This window comes from Osmia bicornis, chromosome 8, assembly GCF_907164935.1.
Source record: "Osmia bicornis bicornis chromosome 8, iOsmBic2.1, whole genome shotgun sequence".
NCBI classification, from domain to species: Eukaryota; Metazoa; Arthropoda; class Insecta; order Hymenoptera; family Megachilidae; genus Osmia; species Osmia bicornis.
This window is the reverse complement of record NC_060223.1, coordinates 5089563-5095639: the sequence shown is the minus strand read 5'-3', so window position 1 is coordinate 5095639 and position 6077 is coordinate 5089563. Positions and strand designations below refer to the sequence as shown.

At 35.2% G+C, this 6077-nt stretch overlaps 1 protein-coding gene across 1 annotated transcript in view; it reads left to right on the top strand.

Annotated features, from left to right (window-relative positions):
* Positions 1-6077, top strand: part of LOC114877101 (tyrosine-protein kinase transmembrane receptor Ror) — a 226489-nt gene that overhangs the window by 74163 nt on the left and 146249 nt on the right. The window lies entirely within an intron of this gene.

The following is a 6077-nucleotide window of genomic DNA, read 5'->3' as shown; positions in this document are numbered from 1 at the left end:
TTTAAAAAGCAGTAAATAATAATTATCTAAAAACCAGTCTCAGCACAGTAATAAACACCCGTAAAATTCCAGAAATCCCAGAGTTTAATCTACGATGTTGATGCACCATTAATTATTTTAAAACTAAAATATCTCAAAATTACATGGAATAAAATCTGAAAAATCCCAGAAATCAACGATATTGAAGTCAGGGGTTTGAAAATTTCAGCTAGCTCGTAGGTAGCGTAGCGACAGTAAAGTAAGCAGCAAACCGAGGTTACCAAATAAGAGCTCAAAGGGTAGCGACCGAAATTGAAATTTCCCTGGTAAGGACGTGGGTTCTCTGTAAACGCGAAGAGAAACGAGCATCAGCGTTTGCGGTGGTGCATAGTCTCAAAAATTCGTGGGTGGAAAATCCGGGTCGTACGCGGGTTCGTCTTGGTTTTGAAGCGCTCTCCCTCCCCTGGGGGGACGGTCGATTAAAGCGTTCGCCAGCGGGCCGATTCACCCCTCGCGTAACGTGTCGCGCACCCCCGCAGCTGCACGCTTGCCCGGCTGATATACATGGAATAGGAAAACATTCTCGCTGGAAAGCGGCGGTGGAACGTAAATCTATGCTTTGAACAGCGTTTCAGCTCGTCTCTTTTTACCGTGCACGGTACACAGAGTCTGAGAAGTGACATCAAAGAGGAACGCGTGGCCGGGAAAGAGAGGAACAGAGGGAGAGAAAGTGAGGGTGGGGGGAATAAGGGAGGAGGATGAAAGCACAGGTGCATATCGTCGTTCGTTTGTGGGATACGCTGCTTTTTCGGCCTGTCACAGAGAGATTGACGGGGAACGTTGCTTCTGGAAGAGGAGAAAGGTTAATGGGAAAGAGGGACGAAGAAAGGTGGAGAGAAAAGGGAATGGCGAAGAAGGGTTGAAAGGATAGAGGAGACTGGTAAAAACAAATTGCCTGAAGAAAATAGACTTTCTCGAGGATGAAGGATAAAAATTAATAAAATCCTGAGGGTAGTTTACAGGAGGGTGAATCAAAAGACGTAAGAAGCAGAGGCACCGAAGAGGAGTGATTTAAATAGAGAAGAATTAAAAGAAGAAGTGTTCTTCACCTATGGAGGGGAAGTTGAATCCAGAGAAAAGAGGGTCAGAGACTAAAGAGATTAAGCTGCGGAATCCTAGAAAAGGGGAGCTGAAAGAAACGCATGGATTAAGAGAGGGAGGCTGAATGAAGAGGGATTAACAGTGAGAGATTTGAAAGGAGACACTAGGACACAAAGATGCAAACAGAGGGACAGAAGGGAGAAAAGAATGAGCTCGAAAAAGATGATTCTGAGAGCAGAATGGAGGTAAAAAAGAAATGAACAAAAGATGAAGATTATTAAGTCGTAAAAGAGAGTCTTATAATTTATTATAAAATAGATGGAAAGAACTTTGAATTAATATTGAAAATTTAAATCATTCGAGAGCTCATGGAGAGAGCTCGAACTTTAATTTAATTTTGTATTTCATATTATTTTTAAATTTCTAGGTATAATAGTCGTTCTACTTCCTAATTACAATTATAACGTGTCTGATTGTACACGAATATTTTCACTGTGTCAGTGAACGTGTTGATTCTTTGGTCGGCGGACCATGAAGAGAGTCCCAATTTTAATTTAATTTCATATTATTTTCATTTTCTAAAATTTCTTCTAAACTCTTCTTCTAAACTAAAAATGATTAGTGAATGTGATATTTTTAACCCTCGGAGAGAGCCCCAATCTTAATTTAATTACAAGTGACAATTACAATTAATTAATTTAATTAATCCTTTACAAGTATTTTTTCCAATATATGAAACTCTTTCGTCTAAAAATTATACATTAACTTTACAATATCTTGTAAATTTGCTTCACGATTGACCCAACCTTCGTTATTAAAGGGTTAATTATTTTGATCAAAGTTCATTAAAAAAATTTCAATTGAAACTTTTACATCAATTCTATTTGTTTTAATGAAAAATAACATTCTGTTGTTATTGCCACTAATAGCAGTAGAAGGAAATAGAAAAATTCTTTTTTAATTAAAAAAAAAAAATTCCACATTGTCATTATAATAAGCGGTACTCGTTTTATTCAAGAAGAAACGTGTCGAGCGGGTAATCAGAAGGAGTTTTCTTCTCTTTATTTTTCAATTCACCGTAGGGAAAGTTTTGCCGTTGTTGGAAACGAGATTCCACGGTTTCCCGAAATATTCGCGACCGTAATCACGTTCATTTGAACACGGATGCATTTTAATGCCACAAACGAGAGAGGAACTCAATTCGAAAAGTTGTCCGCGTTGTCGAGCAAAAACTTAGCTCTCGTTAAGTGTCGTGCATTAGCGTGACACTTATCAGAGAACGGGACGGGGTCTTTTAAGGTACACAAGCTGAGAAGGATAACGGGACGGGGGATTAAGGAGAAGGAATGTCTCTTCTCCCGACGTTTGCTGCGAGGAAACTTGGAGGATTCTTGGAAGCTTGGATATAAATGGTTTGATGAATATAGTTTGGGAAAGATGAAGCTAGAAATAACAATTAAACGCTTGAATTGATTAAGCTGATGATTATTTTGACAGAACTTCATTCCTTAATTATTTTATTATGAAAATGAGATAACAATTTTTCTACAAAGTTCTGTGATTAATAATTTTACATCAGAAATAAAAATTATTTTATTATGAAAATAGGATAACAATTTTTCTACAAAGTTCTGTGATTAATAATTTTACATCAGAAATGAAAATTATTTTATTATGAAAATAGGATAACAATTTTTCTAAAGTTCTGTGATTAATAATTTTACATCAGAAATTGAAATTTATTGTTTCAAACGAGGAAATATATTTCTATCGTGCCAATACCTCAATTCGAAATCATGGTGGATTAAATTTAGAAACAATTTCTTAGCCAAACAATGCAGTAAATCGTAGGATTCACTTGTAAATAAGAAGTCACAGGTGAAAAATCACAGAACACCGAAGGAAAACGTGCCAGATTAAACAATGAAGTGTGAAATCATGAAGGAACCATTCGTTTTCAGATGTATTATTAAATTTGAAATTAAATTTTCCATATTAAAACTCCTGCAGTTCAATCATTTGGAATTAAACCAAACTATATAATCTCAATAAAAAATCTTTGCAATTCAGCAGAATAACATAGATGGAGCGTTTAAGACCCTAATTACTAAAAAATTCCTAGATAATCTTCGAAAATCATTTTAACATATTTCATAGCTAATTTTAGTGAAATTAAATATTGAATATGAAAAAAAAATTGAAAAACCTAGAAAAATCGAAAAAATTAATTTCACACAAAAATTCATAACTTTTTAAAATTTTCATATAAATAGCTAAAATTTTAGCTGGACACTCTTGAGATTGGACATTTTAAGGGACGAATTTTAGTCCAAAAGGAAAAAAGCTTAATTACCTGGGGTCGTCTCATACCCCACAGTGTCCTAAGTGCAACTATCAATAAGGATTAAATTAAAAAGAGTTTGAAATAAATTATTAATAATTTACAAAGATATATTATTGCTAGTATTTGATACTGCATCATTTATTGCTGATAGGAATTGAAATGATGCAAGGAAGCAACGTTGACAATTCAAAATGGTATTGCAGGCGGAAAACATCGTATTTAGCCAGCTGGCGCGATTTTAACGATTTCCGGTTGCGAGTTCGATACGCATTCTGATGGCCGTATGTTACGTGCGATCGGTTCGACGACGTAAAGCAGACGAGTCGTTACGATGGAATTACACGACCTTCCTTTCTAACCGATTATTTCATCCTTTTTCGCTTCGTTCGAGTTTGTTGATCGCTTCGAGCATAGCTCGTATCATTCGAAAACCTTGAGGCGTTTTATCAATACGAATTGAACGGAAAAGGGGTATGTGCTTTTCATTCACTGAAAATTCTCTATTTCATTTACTATGAATTTTAATAACTTCACCATAATAAGGTGCTAAAATTTTAAAATAAATTAATTAGAAATATTGGTAAATTTTAGAAATTCAGTGTTATATCAGTTTTCTTCAAATATATTTCTAAGATACAAATTTTAATAACTTCACCATACAAGGTGCTAAAGTTTTTAAATAATGTTATAAATTAATTAGAAATTTTTGTGAATTTTAGAAATTCAGTATTATATTGCTTTGCTTCAAATATACTTCTAAGATAAAAATTTTAATAACTTCACTATAACAAAATGTTGAAATTTTAAAATAATGTCATAAATTAATTATAAATTTTAGTAAATTTTACAAATTCGATATTATACAATACTCTTTCAAATATACTTCTAAGATCAAAATTAAAAAGAAATTAGATAATGAAGAATTAAGACATTGACTGCCACAGTAGAAAAAGCCATATGTAGTCAGACATATTAAACCTGTAATTATCAAAGGTATAATCAATTAATTTTCATCAGTAAAATTTAAAAATTTTAAATCAGTACCTTACATTATTAATATAATACCAAATTTATTTAAACTTTTCTTTTATTATTTTTATATTTAACTTACTAACTTACTATTTTTTACTATTTTCATTTTCTTTTACTAATTATTGAATTGTAAAAAATTCGAAATGTCGGTGACCACTAATCAACGTGTTAACTTCAACAATATTGGGGATGTTTTTCGAGCCACCGAACATTCCCTGTTCTCGAAAAGCTCGTATCCCTGGAGGATTTGCGAAACGAGCGAAAGGTCGGCGCCTGGTTCGATCTCCAGGGTCGTTTGGCAAAGTCGAAATCAGCGGGGCATGCGGATCTAAAACGCAAAAGCGGAAAGTGTCGGGTGTCGTTGTGCGGCAGGTTGGTTGGCCGGTGTTGCGCGACCGCATGTAAATCATCCGCAACCGGATCGAAACCACGTGTACCCGCACTTCCGCGCGCACTTACGCGGAACGACGCGGATGCACACGTTAACGTGACGCGGGTAAACGTCGTCGACACGTGTCGCGCGAGTAATCCATGGGTTGTCGTTACCTCGACCGTGTCGCAAATGCACCGTCATCGGCACTCGTACTCGCGCTCACTCTCGCTCTATGCACTCGATCGAGCCGGGGATTCACTGGTTCTCCCGTGTATCCGCCCGAACACGCCGCGCGAGAGTCAATTTTTCCGAGCGTTTCAGCGCTGACATGGTTTTTCTCCAATCGCACAAAAGTGGATTGCGAACATTTTTGGAAATACATACTTCTTTTGAAATCGAAAATTGATAACATGAGTAGGGAGAATTTGTTTTATTTTGGGGGAGTTTAGAAAATAAAATAAAGTGTTGTAGAGGGTAATTGTAACGGCGGACCATGGAGAGAGCCCCTAAGATTATTCGAGCGAATGAAAATATTTTGTGTCCGAAAAATGATTTGTTATTTCGTGGTTTCAAATGTTTACTTTAAATAATTTTGTAAAATTTGGTAAAAATTATGGGGTAATGTATACAGTTAACCCTTTTCCTATAAAAGTAAGAATATATAGAATTTCTTCAATTTTGGACGGCGGACCATGGAGAGAGACAAGACTATTCGAGCAAAAAATGATTCATTATTTCATGTAACGCAAGGTTTCAATGTTTACTTTAAATAATTTTGTAAAATTTGGTAAAAATTATGGGGTAATGTATACAGTTAACCCTTTTCCTATAAAAGTAAGAATATATAGAATTTCTTCAATTTTGGACGGCGGACCATGGAGAGAGCCCCAATTTTAATTTAATCTTATATTTCATATTATTTTCCTTTATTCAAGAAACTCATTATATTATATTGTCTACTTTTTTAAGAAAAAGGATCAATCATATATATATACGTTACTTTATTTCAGAATAGAATAACATTTCTGTAAATTGTTGTTCTCCATTGTTCCACACGACAATGAAATTATTTAGCAAACAAAATTCCTGCCACACGCTTCTTCCGAGTTGTTTGAAATTCACTTTGTCCGCCAGTGTACCGCAATCCCCCGTCTACTCAGTACAATCAATTCAATTTCCCTCTGCACAAACTTACCCTCGTCCTCCCCCCGCGGTAACAAGCTTTCCCATTTCATCCTCAAAGATCCC